At 36.8% G+C, this 21,667-nt stretch overlaps 1 long non-coding RNA gene across 1 annotated transcript; it reads left to right on the top strand.

The window, feature by feature from the left end:
- Positions 1-15,413: 15,413 nt before the first annotated feature.
- LOC112754617 (uncharacterized) lies at positions 15,414-20,080 on the top strand. Its single transcript, XR_011874423.1, has 3 exons — positions 15,414-16,268; positions 18,044-18,219; positions 19,594-20,080. It is a non-coding gene; the product is annotated as an uncharacterized lncRNA (long non-coding RNA).
- Positions 20,081-21,667: the final 1,587 nt, after the last annotated feature.

The raw sequence follows: 21,667 nt of genomic DNA on the forward strand, positions 1-21,667 counted from the left end.
GGGCCTTTGGACGCTGGGCTTTGCTCTTTGGGCGCTGGACGCTTGGAAGGGGACAGGGAGCTGGCGTTGAATGCCAGTTTTGAGTGGTACTTGAAAAGACATTCTGACACTAAATTCAGAATGGATCTGAGAGGTATAAGGTGTGTAGAATGAATGACGTACCTGAGGGGGCCTTGGGCTCCCCTTGATATAGCTAGTAGAAGTTATCTCATCTATCTTATTTGGCTAAGATAAGGGAGGTATTTGAATTTGAATATTGGTTAGAAGGTCTAGATGGCCCATCCTTCTAGAGGAAGGAGGTGGGCCGTTCCCAGGTATTCAGATTCAGAGGCTATTTCGAGTATGGGACCCGAGAGGCAGGTCCGTAAAAAAAAGTATAAACTAAAAATATGTTGTTAAACTGTTAGACTAAAGAAATCACACTTATGGTTAATTTGAATATAATAATAGATTCTCCCTATATTAAAAAATTATTTTTAAAGAATTTAACTATGTTAAATATACACTAAAATTAGCTATTAAAATTAACTACTAATATAAAATACGCATTAAAAATAAATTAAATAATATCAATTTGTATATGAATTCACTTTGTGTATAAATAATATTTGTTTGAGTAATGTATCATTTTTATCCCCAACGTTTAAGGTAATTCCCAAACTTAACCCTAATATTTTAATTTTCCTATTTATATCTCTAACGTTTTAAAATTATATCAATATTATTGTACCGTTAACTCAGTTCAAAATCTTTAAAAAATAGTTTTAATAATAAAAATACTCTCTCTAGTTTTTATTCTATCTAAACACAAAGCAGAAAATAAAAGAAAAACCCTTTCTCCTCTCACTCGCATTCCACCGTCGCGTCATCACCATACAAAATGTACAACCCCACCGGTGTAGCAGCGCCGCCACAGCAGCAGCAACAAGAACAGTCAGAGCAGAACAAATGATCAGTCGCAGCAAGAATGGGAGACAATGGCATGTGCGTCACTAAAAGAAAAACATTGAGTACCGTCAGATTAACTGTCAGAAAATCAAATGAAAACTGACCGTATACCTGTTACTATCGGATTTTGTGTCGGTACTTATCCGATGGAATAAACCTTGCTGGTAACATATTACCGTCGAATTTTTTTCATTCGACGGTAATTTCCATCGGATTTAGCAACGAAATATAGTTAGAAAGTAGACGAGATAAATTGAATGTTACCATCAGAAAACTTCCGACAGTAACGTTGGCGCCATTTGATATTCTCCGCGCGATTTTACCGTCGGAATGCCGATGAAAATGTTTTTTAATTTTTCTTTTTTAAAAATTCGCTGGGCAGTTACTGTCGGTGTATTCTGACGGTAATTCCATCTGAAGTATTTTTTAATTTTTTCAAACTTTTCCATCCATCTGTAATATACCGTGGTAATTAATAATTGAAACAGTGCTTTAAACTTGCTGTGAAATATTAAACATACAAACTAAAAATACGGAATGATGGTAATTGAAATATCTAAACCGATACTAATTACATTACGTTCTTCTTAAAGTTTGCTAAAGAAATACATATCATGGAACTATATTTACATTAGCTCTATTTAGATTCATCATCTTCGTCCTCTGGTTCACTATCCTCCTCTTCTGATGTAGTTTTCTGATCATCGAAATCGGCTTCCTCCTCTTCGTTTCCATCGACCCCATCTTCTTCTTGAACATCACCATCCTCTAGTTGTAGTGTGTCGGCATGTAGAACAAGGTTAATGATGTCATCATCCATAACAGCTGACGCAAGGGTGATCGGCTCATCGGTATCAACCACCATTTTTGAAGGAGTTAGGTCATCAATCTGGTAAGGTTCCTGACCCTGGGTCCTATCATCATACTTGATAACCACCCAACTAGACTTTCATGAAGCTGGATAAGGCAAATAGTACACCTATCATGAATTTTGAGGTAAAATAAAAGGATCGTAGTACTTATATTTTTTGGTTACATTAACTTCAGTGATATCATAATCATTATGCTTTTGTGTTCTTTGTCGCAAACTTGGATCATACCATTCCTATTTAAACACGCACACCTTGTGCATATTGCAACAGAAATACTCTAATCCAATTATGTTGTGCAACACACAAAACCAATCAGAATGTCTCCCGCCTAAATCCCCACGAACCCAAACTCCAATGTTATCTGTTTTCTTTTCAATCGACCACTGTAAAAAATGAAACTGATATACATTAACATTGTATATCAGGTAGCTAATTCCCTTGTTTATTGAGCCCCAACTAAGTGCAACTAGTTCTGAATTTGTTGTGTCAGTTAGGTACACGCTGATGTATTCTCTGAACTAACGTGGGAAACTGTTCAATGAGGTATCAGGATATGCCTCTTGGAATAACCTATATGATAGAATAGGAGTTGGAAGTTTTGATTAGATTAAGAAGTTAGTATCTTACGGATTGCAATATTTACGAAGACTTAAAAATTCACATGAGGTATGGTGAAATCTGGTCACAGTTAAGTAACACATGCAGGTGTGCGGTATCGATTTCTTTCTGCTCCAACCAGTAGTCATTGCCCGCACCCATTGCAGCTCTTTCAAGAGCAAAGATTGGATATGTTGTTCTATTTGATGAGGATTCTCCCCTCTCATCGTTTCTTACAATCCTTGTTCTACGTGACTCAACATGAGGCTGAAAATAGAATGAGCAAAATGTAGATGTTTCCTTAGCTAGGAATGCTTCACAAATATTACCCTCAATCTGAGTTCTATTCTTCATGGTGTGCTTGAATGAACTAATCATCCTCTTAAATGCGTACATCTACCGAAATTGGACCGGCCCACATAGTATTGCTTCGTACGGTATGTGGAATGCTAAGTGTTCCATAACATCAAAAAATGATGGAGGGACTATCCTCTCTAGCTTACAAATTATGATGGGAATGTTCTTGTCCATGACTTTGAGATCAATAATGCTAAGTTTCATGGCACATAACTCCCTAAAGAACTTACTTATTTCTGTGAAGGGTTTTCAGACGTTGGTTGGAAGTTCTCTGAACGCAATAGGAAGCAAAGTCTCCATAAAAATGTGGCAGTCATGACTCTTCATCCCAACAAGCCTACTTTCTAACACGTTTGCACACCTGCTCAAGTTAGAGGCATAACCATCAGAAAACTTTAATCATCTAATCCACTTACAAAAGTTTTGTCTCTAGTTCTTTGTTAGAGCAAACACCGCATTTAGTTTAGCCCATCAGCCATTATCAAATCTCTTTAAATTCAGATCTGTCTGCTTGCAAATGTCTACCAAGTCTAACTTAGCCCTATCGTTATCTTTTGTTTGCTCATCGTCCAATACTGTGTGCATGATGTTATCAAACATATTTTTTTCAATGTGCATCTCATCAAGACAATGTCGAACTAAGTTGTATTTCCAATAAATCAAATCCTAAAATATAATCTGTTTAGTCCAATTATGCTCCCTGCCATATCCGGAAGGTCTTATACTTGCCCTGTTATCAACGATCCTTGGCATTCTACTAACACGATACCAAACTTGCCTACCACCCAACCTCATGGGTACCTCTTGATGTTCAATTGTATTCTTTTTAAACAAATCCTTGTTGCGCCAAAAGGATGATCCATATTGAGGAATATTTGATGGCAATCAAACCACAAATTTTACCGCCATTCATCAACCATAATGCCTTTGTATCCTCCATGCGAATAGGACATGCCATTCTGTCCTGAGTGGACCAACCTGACAATATCCCATATGTAAAAAAATCATCAATGATCCATCAATACAGCACGTAGTTGGAAGTTTGTCTTCATCGAAATATCATACATTTCTACCCCATGGATGCACAACTCCTTCAACTCATCCACCAAGGGCTGCAAGTAGACATCTATTTTGGCTTTAGATTGTTGGGACCAGGTATAATGTAAGTTAGGAACATGTATGGGTCCTTCATGCACATTTCGAGACTCAGGTTATAAGGTATAACTACTACAGACTAACAAGAATATCTTACCAAAATTGGAATTTGGTGCGAACCCATTAAAGCACAAAGCTAGTTTAACGTTTCTTGGCTCGCTCACAAATGTAGGATAGACCCAATCAAAATGCTTCCATCCTTGTCTGTGTGATGGATGTGTCATGATTCCATCATCTTTCTTGTTACTAAGACAAGTCATGTGAGGGGCCGAACTCATCGATGCATATAATCATTTCAGCTTAAGAATTAAGGGGAAATAGTGCATCCATTTCATTAGAACTCTCTTTAACCGGCATTTACCAATATGTTCTCTTTCGACATTAAACTTCGGTGATCTACAGAATCTGCATTCAGTAAAGTCTGCATCCCGCTATAATACAACATACAACCATTCAAACAACAATCAACTTTCACCGAATTTAGACCTAATTTTAAAACTAGCTTCTTTGCTTCTTAGTGGTTATGGGAGATGCCACTGGTCCCAACGGGTACCAGTTTGTTGCACAAGATGGATGACTTATCAAAAGACTCTTGGGTATGATTTGATTCCGACTTAATACTCATCATTCTAACACATACAGACCATTCTGAATGAATGCAACCCTCAAACAACAGTCTCGCAGCAAATTCTAACAGATGATAAAATCTCTTTGCCTCTGGGTTAGGCTCTTGTTCAACCTCTTCCAATTCCATAACACCTGATGCATCAAATATCGTCTTGTTGTACCATCAAACACCATCCAGACCTTCGTTGATCGACAATTGGACCTATTCAAATTTGAGGCAGACCGGTTAATTCCCTGCTCGTCCACTTTTCCGTATTCCATCCACATCTAATACCCATCCTTCAACCCGTTATAGTAAAGGTGAAGCATTATATCTGCAGGTCCTAACCACTTAGTTAGCTGACACTTTTTACACGGACACCTGGAAACCCTTCAAACATAAACAATTCTATGCTGAAGACATGCGCAACAAACACATCAACCCCCTCAAAGAATTCAGGTTATAAACCCCTCCCCTTCCACCATTATCCCTATCATACATCCGTAGACGATGACTTGGAATCATATTGAAACACACACCCTAGAATTTAATGAACAACACAAATTATTATATGTTTTAAAAATTTTAACAGTGTGTACTGATGGGAGGAAAAATATCGGTAAAGATTTTTACAAAAATATCATGTTGCAAGTATAGTTCTAAACCGACAATTAAACCTCAATCAACGTTTAATTTGTTTGTCACAAGTACAAACCCAATAAAAATAAACCAAAGTATTCAAACCTCAGGTCGTCTCTCAAGGAATTGCAGGGAAGTATGTTTATTATTGGCTATGGGAAAGTATATTTTTGGGGTTTTTGAAATAAGGAATAAGAAAATATAAATTGCGAGAAAAAGAAACTGATAACTAAGAAAGCTCTTAGCAAGGATTGAGAATTAGAAGTCTTATCCTCATTATCATCGTCAATTGTGATTGTAAATGCGAATTGTCTTCACTTAGTTAACCTCTAACCAATGGAGGAAAGTCAAGTGCATACAATCAACTTGAGTTTCCAAGTCCTAGTCAACTCAAAGAGAGAGACTAGAATTAGTGAAGTACAAGAAAACTGGCAATCTTCAATTACCAATCAACAAATGAGTTTTGATAACTCAAAACTCTCTAATAGATCAATCCAAGTTAAGAACATAAAAATCTAATTTAAAATCCACCCAAGCATTTTATCAAACACTTGGAAGGCACAAAATAAAAGCATAGAAAAGTAATAAGAGAATATAAAATCTAAGACTAACAATTGCAAGGAATCAATAATAGCAAATGAAGAAAGAAGCAATAAACATGAAATACCTCAAATTGCATTAAAAAGAAAATTGAATCTAACATGAAGAGTTCATAAACTAAATTGAAAAAATAAAGAAATCAACAAGAGAAGATAAACTAAGATGCTAGAATAATAGAATGTAGAATAGAAACTAAATTAAAGCAAGATGGGAATCTGAATTGGAGAAGAAATAAAACTAAAAACCCTAAAACCTAGAGAGAGGAGAGAGCCTCTCTCTCTAGAAACCTACATCTAAACCTAAAATGTGAATGAATGATAAGTGAATGATTCCCCCTTCCAGCTTTACTCTACAGCCTCTAATCTTCATTTTTGGGTTTGAAACTCGGCCAAAAACAGCCAGAAATCGGCCCCCGGCAAATTCGCTTTACTGAGGCACGTGATGCTCTGTCACGCATACGTGTCAGCCACGCGTACGCGTACGCATCACTGAACAAACCCCTAGTCACGCCTAAGCGTCGCTTGTCTGCTGCACCAGTCACGCGTACGCGTAATCAACGCTTGCACGTCGCTGCCAGCTTTTCAAAATTTCAATTTCTTGTGTTCCTTCCAATATTGCATACTCTCTTTCCATCCTCTAAGCCATTTCTACCCTATAAACCTGAAATCACTTAACGCACATATCACGGCATCGATGGTAATAAAAGAGGATTAAAATTTTGCAATTTTAAGGCCAAAGAATCATGTTTTCAATCATAGCACGAAATTAGGAAGGGAACTTAAAAACATGCAATTTACATGGATAAGTGTGAGAATAGTTGATAAAATCCACTCAATTCAATACAAAATAAACCATAAAATAGTGGTTTATCAATTTTTTCAACACTTAAACATTAGCATGTCCTCATGCTAAGCTCAAGAGAACCAAAAGAGTGAAGAGGAATGGTAGGTTTTATGAAATGCGACCTATCTATATGAATGCAACTACATGCAAATATGCTTTTACCTACTTGGTAAAAAGTAAATAAATCTTCCAAGAACAAATATAGACTATATTCTACTAAATCAAATCTCAAAATAAAGTACAAGTAGACCTGCAAGAATAAAGCTTGTGAAAGCAGGGAACAAAGAATCGAGCGTCGAACCCTCACCAGAAGTGTATACACTCTAATCGCTCAAGTGTTTAAGGTTCGATTCTCTCGGTTCTCTACTAATCTTGCTTTCTAAGACTTTCTCTTTTTCAACCAATCAACAAAATTTTAATGCACAAATACACATATCAAGAGGTCTTTTCAAGGGTTGTAATGGGATTAGGTTTAAGGTAGGAATGTATTTGGTTAAGTGGACTAAAATCTGAATCCGTGATTAACCTACACTTTCCACCTAACTTAAGACAATCCATGTAATCAGAGTGTAAAATCTAACTACCCATTAACTATGTTTCCACATATTGATGCATCCGAATTTGAGTACAGTACATATGCATTGCTATCACCATTTATTTTGGGGCATTTTGTCCCCTTTTATTATTTGCTCCTTTTCTTTTCTGTTTCTCTTTTTTTCTTTTCTTTTTCTCAACGCATATGATTAAGGTATTGAATGTAAGAATATGTTCTCAACTATCTTTTTCACATTTTAACAAAAATATACGATACCCAAATTCCTAAACCAGATGTTTTCAAATCCAACTTCTCCACACTTAAATTATGAACACTCTCACTAGTCTAAACTAACCAAGGATTCAAATTAAAGACATTATTGTTTTCGCTTAGAGTTAATGATGTGCAAAAGTAAAGAACAAATGGGGTCAAATAGGCTTAACATTGGGTTGTAAAAGGTAATGAAAGGGTAAGGCCATATGGGTATGTGGGCTTAGTGAAACAAAGGCCTCAATCACATAAGTGCATGCATACATCAAACAATGAAAATATAGAATCAAGCAAGACAAAGATTACAATTTTAGAGAGAACAACACACCAAAACAAAACATATTGGTTGATAAGATGCAACCAATCAAATATGTTCAAAAATCTCACTAGGTTTTGTGTGTTCGAGCTCTAAAACCATGGTCCAAAATAAAATTTTTCAAGCAAGTTTAAAAATTTTTAATTCAGATTAGTGAAATGCCTTAAAATAGTTTTTTGACAAAGAAATTCATCACTTCAACCAAGTAGTACATAAATGCAAGCAATTAACTATACATGCAACCTATTAGGCAAATGCAATAACTAACTAACATAGAAGAGTAAGAATTGGTGTTGGAAAAGAAAATAGTTACCCACGGAAGTCGGTATCGACCTCCTCACACTTAAATATTGCACCGTCCTTGGTGCATGCAAAGATGTGCAAGTGGACAGGTTGCTACAACTGATGCTTTTTCTCCAAAGATTGTGCGGCAAGACTTGTTGTCGCTCCATTTAGAAGTTTTCCATTTCCCTTCTTGGTGGCCATCTTGAAAGAAGAGAAAAAGGAAGAAGAGTAGCCCACAAAAAAAGATATCAAAATGAATAAAATATATGTGGGCTAATGCCAGATAATAATGAGGTTCTCAACTACATGGTAGCTACAATATGCAAGTGAGAAAATAATATAGGTGAATGGCATATCAATAGTGCAAGAATTGCAACAATGAGGGAGAGAGAGTGGGTCATGAAAGATAATATAAGTTCATATCAATGCAAAAGGAATACAAGTGTCATAAGAGATTAGCATTGACCAATAAATAATATCACCCAACAATATAAACAAGTCACTAAGCACCAAAATAATGCGAGAAATATTCAACAGTTGAGTAAGAAAATTCAACACCAATGGAAAAATAGCGAACTTAGAAAAGAAAATAAAAATATGCACAAAATTAAAATGCAATGAATGAAAGTATGCAAATGCAATAAGGAAAAGAGAATAAAAGAGAATAAAGATGAGAAGGGAGGAGAAGAAAGTGAGAAAGGAAGAGGAAAGAAGAAGAAAGGAGAGAAGAAAGAAGAAGAAAGGAAGAGAAGACGCGATGCATAAGCGTCGTCCACGCGCGCGCGTCGGTTGCAGAATAAGAGGCGACGCATACGCGTCACTGACGCGTACGCGTGAATGTGAATTATGCTTTGTGCACAACACTCGCACAGTGTCAGCCCAACTCTCTGGTTTTTTGAAGCAGAGGTAGCATGAAGAAACGACGCGTACGCGTCGTCCACGCCCATGCGTGGAAGGCTAGAAATGCAAATGACGCATAAGCATCAGCGACGCACACGCGTGGGTTGGGTTATGCGCCTGGCACCCCACCCACACAGTTCCAGCGCAACTCTCTGGTTATTGTACCAGAGGTTGTAGCATGCAATTTGACGCGTGGGCGTCGGCTATGCGCACGTGTGGAAATTTTTTTTCTTACACCAACAAGCTATCAAATTAATGACAAACATGATTAAACAAGTGAAACCACAACATAAACTAAATAAACCTAACTAAAATTGAAAATTCAACATATTACCAATATAAATAAAAGAGAAATTAGAAAGAATTTACCATGGTGGGGTGTCTCCCACCTAGCACTTTTAGTTAAAGTCCTTAAGTTGGACATTTGGTGAGCTCCTTGTCATGGTGGCTTGTGCTTGAACTCGTCTTGAAACTTCCACCAACGCTTGGACTTCCAATAAGCTCCAACATTTCTAAGTGAATTCACCAAGCCTTGATGAAAATCTTCATAAGCTTTTAGCTCCCAAAGTTGATCCTCTTGTATGCCAGGATCCCAAATCTTGTTTCTACACCCGTCTTTAAATGGATCATCATTGTTCCAACCGGGTGGCAAGCAATCCGAATTCTCAATGAAGTACCAAACTCTTCTCTTAGATCCAACCAATTGATCACTAGTCCAACCCTTGCATCTAGCTCTTGAAATCTCAACCTTGATGAGTCTTGATTTGCAACTCCAACCATTGAACATCCTTCTCTTACGCTTCATTCCACAAAGACTCCTAAGTTGGCCATCCGTTTTAAGCATACCATACTCAAGTGGGACAATAAAGCTAAGAGAGATAAGTTTTACCCACTCAATGGAAGGAGTAGACGGAAACCTAGGTAAAGAAATCTCCAACGATCTTGACAAAGCATATTCAACTCCCGTCCAACCTTGTCGTAGAACTTCCTTCTCCACATCATTCTCAAACTCAATCGGAGAAGGTTCTTCATACTCAAGGAGTTCATCTGTGGATGTAGATTCATCACTAGGAGGACTTGATTCATTATCATCATCACCAAGGGAACTTGCCTCTTGATCTATTCCATCCAATTCTTCATAGGGAATATGCCTTGGAAGTTGTGCACTTTCTTCCTTAACCTCTTTTTCAAGTCCAAAGGGGGATGATTCAATTGTAGAAAGAAATTCATCAATTATTGAATCCATCTCTTGATCAACCTTCTCAAAGTCTTCAACCATGATGTGCCTTGGAGGGTGTACACTTCTTGGATTTACGCTCTATGACTTGAGGTTCTCATGGACTCTCAACATCCCCTAAGTCTTCAACCACTTCTTTCTCTTCAATAATTACGGCTTTCTCCAATTGTTCTAGTACAAAATCACATTCCTCATTTTCCACCGGAACTTCTAATCTCTCCTTCATGCTACGCTCCTCATTAAATTCTCCACATGTGGCCATGGGGGTACTTTGTGTGTTGAAGCATAGGGTTACTAAATTATTCACTACCTCGGTCAAGGTGGCTGATGAGCGGATAATTTATACGCTTTTTGGCATTGTTTTTACATAGTTTTCAGTATGATTTAGTTAGTTTTTAGTATATTTTTATTAGTTTTTAATTAAAATTCACATTTCTGGACTTTACTATGAGTTTGTGTGTTTTTCTGTGATTTCAGGTATTTTCTGGCTGAAATTGAGGGATTTGAGCAAAAATCAGATTCAGAGGTTGAAGAAGAACTGCAGATGCTGTTGGATTCTGACTTCCCTGCACTCAAAGTGGATTTTCTAGAGCTACAGAACTCCAAATGGCGCGCTCTCAATTGCGTTGGAAAGTAGACATCCAGGGCTTTCCAGCAATATATAATAGTTCATACTTTTTCCGAGTTTAGATGATGCAAATTGGCGTTCAACGCCAGCTTCCTGCCCTATTCTGGAGTTAAATGCCAGAAACAGGTTGCAAAGTGGAGTTAAACGCCAGAAACAGGTTACAAACTGGCGTTCAACTCCAAGAGAAGCCTCTACACGTGTAAAGCTCAATGCTCAGTCCAAGCACACACCAAGTGGGTCCCGGAAGTAGATTTCTGCATCATTTACTCATTTCTGTAAACCTTAGTAACTAGTTTAGTATAAATAGGGCTTTTTATTATTGTATTCGAAGACTTGGTTACTCCGGTTCCCCTCTGGGGCCGAGACCAATGAAATCCATTATCACTTATGTATTTTCAACGGTAGAGTTTCTACACATCATAGATTAAGGTGTGGAGCTCTGCTATTCCTTGAGTATTAATGCAAAGTACTATTGTTTTTCTATTCAATTCAAGCTTATTCCTATTCTAAGATATTCATTCGCACCCAAGAACATGATGAATGTGATGATTATGTGACGCTCATCACCATTCTCACCTACGAACGCGTGCCTGACAACCACTTCCATTCTACATGAAGATGAGACAGAATGAGTATCTCTTAGATATCTAATACAGGGGACCGAGTCCGAGATATTAGAGTCTTCGTGGTATAAGTTAGAACCCATGGATGGCCATTCCTGAGATCCGGAAAGTCTAAACCTTGTCTGTGGTATTCTGAGTAGAATCTGGAAACGGATGGCTGTGACGAGCTTCAAACTCGCGAGTGCTGGGCGTAGTGACAGACGCAAAAGGATAGTAAATCCTATTCTAGTATGATCGAGAACCGACAGATGATTAGCCATGCAGTGACAGTGTATTGGACCATTTTCACAGAGAGGACGGGATGTAGCCATTGACAACGGTGATGCCCAACATACAGCTTGCCATGAAAAGGAGTATGAAGGATTGGATGAAAGCAATGGGAAAGCAGAGATTCAGGAGGAATTAAGCAACTCTATACGCTTATCTGAAATTCTCACCAATGAATTACATAAGTATCTCTATCCTTATTTTACGTGTTATTTATCTTTTAATTATTAAATCCCCATAACCAATTGAATCTGCCTGACTGAGATTTACAAGGTGACCATAGCTTGCTTCAAGCCGACAATCTCCGTGGGATCGACCCTTACTCACGTAAGGTTTATTACATGGACGACCCAGTGCACTTGCTGGTTAGTTGTGCGAAGTTATGACAAAGTGTGAATTACGTTCTGAGCACCAAATTTTTGGCGCCATTGTTAAGGATCACAATTTCGTGCACTATGGACCTACTGTGAAGACCAAAAGAACTAGACCCACTGCCAAGCCCAAAGGAACTGGGCCTAATGTGAAGGCCCAAAGAACTAGGCCTGCTGTACATGCTGAGGAAGTTGTGCCTACTGTGCAGCCTAATGATAGGCCTCCAATCGGCCTCTATCTAAATGAAAAGGATTCAGATGATGATGACCCCATTTATGAATATGAATCAGAGGATCTTCACGCACCAGTGTCATCAGAGGATGAGGAGACAAGCATGAATTTCCAGTGTTCAATGATGATTATGGGTTTGGAGAGGGTAGATTTGAGATTGGGACCAAGTTTGCAATCATTGATGGGTTCAAAGAAGTGGTAAGAGATATGTTCATATCTGAAGGCAGGAAACTTCTCTGGATAAAAAATGATAAGGAAAGGGTGAGTGTTGGATGCAGGGGTGAAGACTGTTCATGGCTGGCACATTTATCCTACAACAAGACACTCTTATAACTCCAGGTAAAGACTTACAAGCCATAGCATACTTGTGCAAGAGACTTGGGTAGTAATGCTGCTGATCAACACTAGATCAGTAAGAAAATGGAGAAGAGAATGACAAGCCAGCCTAATATGACAACTAATGAGGCAAGTGACTTTCTTAGAGAAGAGTTTAACTTGGTGGTACATCCGAAGATGGTTTACAGGGCAGTAAAAGAAGCCAAAGAGAGAATAATGGGAAATGAAAAAGAATAGTATGAGAAGCTCAAGGACTATGGCATGTAGATAATTAAGAGTAACCCGGGTTCGACAGCAAGAGTTGATGTGAAGCCTGTTCCACAATCTCTCCCTGTATTTGACAAAATATATATCTGCTTCGAGGGCTATAAGCAAGGGTTTAAGAGCAGATGTAGGTCTTTCATCCATCTAGATGGAGCTTTTCTGAAGACATACCATGGAGACCAACTACTTTCAGCAGTTGCACAGGATGCGAACAGCCAATTCTATGTAGTGGCATATGGTGTTGCAAGATCGGAGACTAAGAAATCATGGAAATGGTTCCTCACATTGCTTTAGAAAGATTTGGGTGATGCCAATCAATACGGTTGGAACTTTATGTCTGACCAGCAAAAGGTCAGACTTTTTACATTGTTTATTTGGATAGATTAGGCTAGTAATCAGTGATTAGCATCTTTGCATGACTCTATTTAAACACTTTTAAACTTTTAGACTTATACACTTACAATGTTTATTTGCATCATTATATTTTATGTAGGGCCTGCTACCAGCCTTAAAGGAGGTAATGCCGAGAGCACATCATCGAAACTATGTAATGTACTTGTGGAAGAACTTCATTAACCGGTTTAAAGACATGCATATTAGAAGCATAGTATGGGAGTGTGCTAATTGCATAACTGAACTAGAGTTCAAGGAGACCATGGAGAAGCTGAACGGGTTAACAAGGCAGCATGGGAATATTTGATGAAATTCGAACCTGCTACTTGGGTTAAAGCTTTTTTCAGCCACGGACCTAAGGTGGATAACCTCACTAATGACATGTGTGAAGTTTTTAACGCGAAGGTGGATAAACTAATCTCAGGGTGAAAGCTATGCTAAAACTAGTACTGTGCAAGAACAATCTGCTGTAAGACTGGCATTAAGCTACACAATGAAATCCAATCATTTTTTTCTTCTGCAACTACTTTGAATATCTAGTATTTTGGTTACTTTTGCAGAATAACGTCACCCTTCAGAATACTGCTGGACTAACATCCAACACAATAATGCAGCTAGCATCATCAGGGGTTGCACCATTAGCTACACCACTCTTCCATCAAGTAGCTGCAGCAACACCACCTGCTCCTCCAATCCAAACTCCATTCAGGCCTCCAGTCCAGTTGCAAAGAATGGACCAACCTAGAAACCAAGCTGCTGCCTCTAAATTCAGACCCAAGCAAATAATTGTCAGGCCCCCAACAAGTACAAATTCAACACATGCTGGACCACCAAATCTACCACAAACTCAAAGCACGAGCACCGGTGGGGCACCATCAAAAGAGACATTGAAAGCAGCTAACAGTGGCACTACAAGGATTTGCAAGTTCATCCCTACTCCTGGATCCAAGCATTAGAAGAACTGACAATGCTTTCTAGCTATTACAAAAATTATGTTTTTTGTCCTAGTTATTACTATCAATTGAATAATGCTTTCTAGTTATCATAGTCTGGCAAATTTGTTTACATACCAAGTAGACGTTTTGTTATTTTGTGGTAAACTTATATTGTTATTTTATTATTTTGTGGCATATTTATGATGTTATCTTAGATATGTTAACGTGTAATGTTTGGTTATAATCTATACAAAATTACTACCTTATATAATACTTGACTTGCAATATTATTTAGTTGTTCTCATCTCAAAGAAATCAAATTACATAGCCAGCAGTGGCAATTGTCATTACAACATCGTACATCAATCATCTTCAGGCCTTTAAGAAATATACAGCAAGAATAACAACAACTACACTAATCATAGTAATATGCCACAAATTCATGAATTTTTCCTTTTCCATAGATAACAGCTTCCTCTCCAAATTTTCCAGTTTTTTTCCACCTCTTGCCTTTGAAATAGCTGTTCTTCAACTTCTATTCCCTCAGCATCATCCACAGCACCAAATGCTTCACACTCTATGGCTCTGATTTTTTTCAGGTGTTCATCAAGTCAGACAAAGAACCAGCAGTGACGTTTTTTAACTTGGAGCAAATTTTCAGAAAATCACCCAATTAGACACATTACAGTCTCATCCAACCATTGCCAAATTAGTAAATTACCTTGAAGAATGGACACCCGAGAAACATTCTGTTAGGGTTAGTTGCTGTTCTTGACTTGTACAGAATGACATATACGCTGCAGAAGCACTTTGGTGCAACCCCATCTCGCTCGTATCCTCCTGGCACGACGAATGAAGATCTCCCTTCAGATCTTGTGCATAAAGAACCCCCTTCACTCATTATGGACAATCGCACCATCAATGGCCATTGCTTCGTCGATGGATTTCGATCAAATAGGGCTCATTCCAGCATACGGCATCATTTTGGAGCATAAAGACCAAATTGTCCACTAACATTTTGTTCTCTATCTACGTCAGCAACCAAAATCGATAAATCACTCTCCACCCCTCCAAGTCAGCAATCTCTGTTACCTTTTTGAACTCCAACTCAACGGAAGGCATAATTGTTACGTGTTTTATATGGTGAAAGATCGAAATGTATTTTTTATTCCTAAAAGACAAAAATAGCTGCATCTAAAAAGTTCAGAAACATATTTGCCTTCTACTCAAAACAAAAAAACATGAAACTCCCCTGCGAACCCTCGTTCTTCATCCCTCATTCTTCTCCTTTCTCCTCCATGCTTTTCAACTGAACCACCACCCTCCAAAACCACCATCTACTCCTACCCAGAACCCTAGCCCTTCTTTCTCATCTTTCTTCTTCTTCATATTCTTCTTCTTCCACTCTCCTCTCTTTTTGGCGAACCACCATCACTGACCCCCTTCTCGCGTTTCCACTTCTCCCTTACCGCTGCCGCCGTCCAGCCTCCTTCCTCTTCCTCTGTTTGCCGGCCACCATTGTCCCAACCACTGGCGAGCTACCCATTCTTCTTCTTTCTCCACCCTCTCCTCTGACCATCATCACCTCCTCTTTCTCAAACAAAACGCAGAACCACCTCTGATCATCATCACCGTTCACCTCCCTCTCCGCTGGCAACGTCGTGGACCTCCGCCGAGCCTAGGACCACCGCACCAGCTTCTCGCCACCATCACCATCGGCCTCGAACCAAAGCCCACCGCGTCAGAGACCCTCCTCTTTGCGCTACTCTAGCGCCACCATAGCCAACCCTCTTCTCCTCTCTCCGTGTCGTAGAACCACCGCCACCGCTGCCCCAACCTGTTCCAGCTAGCTCTCCATCTCTCGCTAACGCAGAGCTCTAGCCCGTCCCAGTTCCACGGTTCCACCCCGCTCTTCCCCTCTCTACAAACCCAGAGACCCAGCACCGGTGACCACCTCATCCGCCTCTAGCAGCTGTTGTCCTCACCACCGCTGCTAGTCACCGCCGCTGCAACATCCACCTCTTCCCTGATTTATTTTTGTTTTGTTCTTCATTACAGGTTCATGAACCAACCCATTTTCAGTTCCTTTAATTTTCGTTTAGTTTAAGTTAGGTTTAATTAGAATTTTAGTTTAAATTGTCAACCAATTTCATGATTAATTCAGCTTAGTTTTTTTTATTTTTTTTAGTGGATTTAGGTTGTTAAAGATAGGATTAGCTTAGGTTATTAGGTTCTGAGAATGCCGAAAAGTATTTGGATTGAATTGAATTGCTGAAAATTGCTGCTGAATTCGTTTGGGCTGAAAGCATTGAAATTGTTGATTTTCTATAACTGCTGCTAGAATTGTTTGGAAATTGTTTGACTGTATTCATGATTTGCTGTTTTGTTGCTGAATTGCTGGAAATTTGCTATTGAGATTGGTTGAAATTTGTTTGATTGTGTGGAGATGCGCTATTTTACTGGTGGTTTTGATGAATTTTTTATGCTGAAATTGACGGAATAATGTTTGATTGTTGCATGTTTGATTGTTTGGAATTGTTTTGATTATTTAGATATTTGTTAATTCACTACGTTAAGGTTGTTATTGCTGAAAACTTGCTGCTGTTAGTTGGATTTAAAGTGGAATTAGGATTCTCTGGTGTTAGTTTGTACATAATTAATCATGCTATTATGCTTCTTGAGTTTGAATCTCATTTGGTTTGGACTGGATTGACTGATATTGCTGCTGATATTGAGATATATTGCTGATTTCTGTATAATTGATGCTGATTTTTGTGAATGGATGTTGAAAAAAATGCTTGGTTGTGTTATTTGAGTTGTTTGATGCAGTTGCACTCCTAGTGTTCGATAAAATTCCTCAAAGAGTTTTAAGTAGAATTTTGGTTCAACTCTTAGAAATCAATGCTTGCTTTCACATTATTATTGTTATTATGCATTGATGTGAATGTGAGTATCACTAATTGACCAAAATTTTTGAATGATTGCGGCCTTGGTCTAATGGTACAAGATTAATTATATTGGTCCTAGGTAACCCAACTATGTCAACTTTGTATGCTCTTTTGGTTTTGGGTTATAATAGGAACGCTTTTCAATTCTTGGAATTAATCTCGTGTTATTGATTATAGGAAGTACATTGGTGTTGAACTTGTTCCTCTTACTTTGCTTGAACATTGTTCTTGTTTAATTCATACACTGTTGTTTGTGATACGAATCTATGACTATTTTGGATTTTGAATTGCATATTGTAGCTACCATATGATTTATAATGTTTAACTTTGTTTGGCATAATTCATTAGGTATAATTTGTGATGGTGGATTGCTTGAGATGCTAACATTTGTATTAATTGAGTTTTTGGTGTGTATGTAATTGTATCATTTCATTTTGGTTTTTTCTTTTTTTAATTGAATTTCATTCCCTACATATCATATGCTAAAACTCTTCTTTTATAGAGTCTTTCACCATTACATCAATTTTGAGATTGCCTAAGTGTTAATTGAGCTTCTTGTTGCTTGTTTACTTATTTGTAGCTTGTAAATGTTTTGAAAATCACTTTAGGCATACTAATTGAGTTGAATTTGAACTTTGATTGAAATAATGTGGCACAGGGCTTTCAATTCTACAATGTGGATATTCTAAACTGCCGGCAAACTTAGAATTCACACATTGCTTTTCTTCATGTCACAAACGCATCAATTCAACTCATTTTAGTGTACTCAACCTCACTTTCTTGTTTAAGTGTTGCTTTGGCTTCATTGCAATGTTTTCTACATTTAATATTTAATTTGAAGTCAATTAAGCACCTTTTGCTTTCAATTCTCTTTTACTTTTTTAGGTTGAGTCATCGTAAACAATAAGGAAAGCAGAAGCAGCAAGGCGATGGACATGGATACGGAAGATACCCTATAAAAAGCATGCTTAGTGAAGCACTAGCCCCTTTGCTCTTAGTTAGTGAACAGAGGACTGTGCGACATTCAAGTGTGGGGGAGGTTTAGAGCAGAAATTTTGGTTGTAAAGACACTTCTTCCAAACACCTTCACATTTTATTTTTTACTATTATGTTTTTTAGATTTTCTGTTAGCTATTTGGTTACTTTGAATTCTCTTTTAGTAGTTGCATTTTATTTTGGTTTGTGTATAACTTTGTTATCTTTTCTAGTTTTACTTTTTGTTAATTGCATTTCATTTTGGTTTGAACATAGCTTAGATATCTATTCTAGCTTTAGTATATTTTCTTCTCTTAATATGGTTTGTACATATATCTTTTTATCTTTTAGTTGTGATTGGATAATGTGGATAATAGGACCTAGTTCATTTTTCTTTCTGCACGTGATGATTTGGATTGATAGAGAATAGGAAAAGGACTTAGAAATTTTTGCTTTTCATCAAACCACATCATACATATATACACATATAATAAGTTTAGTCAAAATAATTAATTTTCAAGATAATTTTCTTATAGGGCAACCCATTGATTTGAGTTAAAGTTTTTATTGAACTTACTCGAAAAACATTGTAGAACATAGATTAGAGCTAGAACATGCAATCAAGTGAGATTTGAGCTCTAATGTGTGGTTGTATTATATTAACCACTATTTTATTCTTGTGTGTATTATTCTCTTTCTATGATTGTAATCTTTGATTTGTTAATTCTTTATTTCCAATATTTTTTGTATGAATGCATTTACATGATTGAGGTTTCTATTTTATTAGAACTCACTTACCCAAATAGCCTTACCCTTTCTATTTACCATTGTTATTCAATTTCGAGCTTTTTTAATCCCCTTTTATTCTAATGTTTAGCACAATACCACCCCTAAGTGAAAAACAATATATGTCTTAATTTAGATCTTTGATTAGCTTAGATTAGTAAGTGTGTATCATCTAAGTGGTGGGGAATGGAGTTTGAGAATATGTGTAGAGAGTAAAATGGGTATTTTGGATTTTTGTTAAAAATTTTTGGAATTAGCTACATATTCATACATTAAATGTTTAAATCATATGCATTAATCCCTTGTGTATATATTATGTTTCAAAAGAAAAGGAAAAAAAAAAAAGGGGGACAAATGTTACTTTAAAAGTAAAGTTAAAAAAAGAAATAAAATGCATGTCATGTGTTGAAAAAAATGCATGTGTGTGTGGAAGAAAGTGAATAATGGTAGCTAGATTTTGTATTAGAGTTGAATAGGTTGTCATAGGTTTGGTGCGAGTTTAAGTTAATCAAAGATTCAATTTCAAGTTCACTTAGTCAAATACAATCCTACCTTGACCTTAGTTACATTACTACCCTTGAAAAGCTCTCATGATACTTGCACGCATACATTGCCAATTTTAATTCACTTTTCTTCCATTCGACGTCTTGATATGTTTGTTTGAATGATTTAAGGTTTTGAAGGTAAGGATGACTTGAAGAAGTGGAAGAAAAGCATGCAAAGTGGAAGAATTCATGAAGAAATGAAGGATTTGCAAAGTTGTCAATCCTGACCTCTTCACACTAAATTGATCATAACTTGAGCTACAAAGGTCCAAATAAGGTGATTCCAAAGGTCCAATCCAACTCATTTCTAATGCTATTGAACCAAAGATTGAAAGGGGATGAAGGAAGTAGTATAGTTTAGATTTTTATTATGTATTAGGACAATTCTAGAGAGAGAAGCTCCAACTTCTCTCTAGAATTTAGAGTTTTTTAGTTTAATTTTTCCTTAAATTTAGTTTTTAATCTTGTTTTAGTTTAGTTTTCTATATTTTTTCTTATTCTATCCTTTTAATTCACTTACCTTTTATTGTTAGTTTCTTGTTTTATGCTATTTTAGTTTCATGAACACTTGTGAATTTGGTTTTCTATTAATGTAATCTTGATGTTTTTCATGTTATTGATGCTTAGTTGAGTTATCTTCATTGTTTTCTTGAGTTTGGTAGTTATAACTTTTATAATTCATGCAATTTATGATGTTTTATTTATATGCCCTCTAAGTGTTTGATAAAATACTTCTTTTAGTTATTGAGTAATTTTTTACACTCTTGACTTGGGACTAAGAATTTAGGTGATCTTGAGTCATTGATGTCCAATATTGATTAGTGACTTAGGGTTGCTAGTTGATTTTATTTCTATTAACGCTAGTCTTTCACTAAGCTAATTAGTGAGTCGGCTAAGATTTGTGGATTAAGATCAATTATGTCTATTTGACTTACCCTCGATGTTAGAGTTGACTATGTAGGATAATTTCTTCATAATTGCTATTTTTATGGTCAATGACTAGGATAGAAAACTTTGACTTTCAAACCTTGCCAAGTTCCTTTTTTTTTTGTTCATTTGAATTTTTTTTCCTTTGATTAATTGCTTTAAGTGTAACTGCCTTTTCTTTAGTTTTTTGTCTTTTAAATTCTTGTTTATTGTTATCAATTCCCGTTTTTCATAGCCAATGATATGCATACTTCACTGCAATTTCGTGGGAGAACGACTCGAAACTTAAAAGTCTCAGTTTTTATTGATTTGAATTGAGACAATCATTTAAATTTTGATTAGGGTCATTTATTGGTTTGAAACTATATTATTGACAAAGAAATTTCTTTTTGAGAAATTCTAAACCGATGTTTGGCCTTCGTCAAAAAGATTGAAATGACGCTAGACGCCATTAAGGTGGCGTTTAACACCGTCTGTTATGTGAAGCCCACGACCCGAGAAATGCTCACAGTTAATGTGGAAAATCCTTTGGGATTTAATGGAGAAAAGATACATTCATTGGGAATTGAATTTTTGAATTGAAAATTGAGATTTACTTTAAAAAAGGAGATTAATGGCTCCACGCGGGGATCTCTTCTCCTTTGTTCAGTTTTCGTTTATCATAAACATTAGGATTTTAATTTTTTTACACCATGAGCAATTAAACTTTCATTGTGAAAGTTTGAATCTCTATTTATTTTGATGGATTAATATTTTATTTAAGAATTGAGTTTTGTTCTTCATCTTAAGAGTTAAAGTGTATTAAAAAATAACTTTAATCTGAATTGAATTCTTCTATTATCTTAAGGGTTAAAATAGCTTCGTTGCTTCATTCTTCATTTTACTAGAGGAGCATGTGTTTCAAGACCCCTACAGAAAATGCTACAAGTGATACTCGAGACTAGTCCTGAGATGATGTCGGTAGACTTGTGCCTTGATGATGGAATAATTGTAGGATAGATAGTCCTTGTTTCTTAGACTTTGTTTTCCCTCAATTTTAAAACCTTTTGAAGGATAAGACTTGATATTTTCTTTGGTTAACCCCAGTACTAATTTAGGAGTTTGCTACATGGACTAGGTATCTAAAAAATATTTATGTGTGTGTGTATTAACAAGTCAGAAAAATCCATTCAAACTAATTCTGCGACTGCTGCTTACATGGTTGGTGAAGGCATCTATGACGACGCTCACTACAAGAAAAAAGGCCTATGGTCACGCTCTTTTCTTGTCACGCTTT

This window comes from Arachis hypogaea, chromosome 16, assembly GCF_003086295.3.
Source record: "Arachis hypogaea cultivar Tifrunner chromosome 16, arahy.Tifrunner.gnm2.J5K5, whole genome shotgun sequence".
Lineage (NCBI taxonomy): Eukaryota > Viridiplantae > Streptophyta > Magnoliopsida > Fabales > Fabaceae > Arachis > Arachis hypogaea.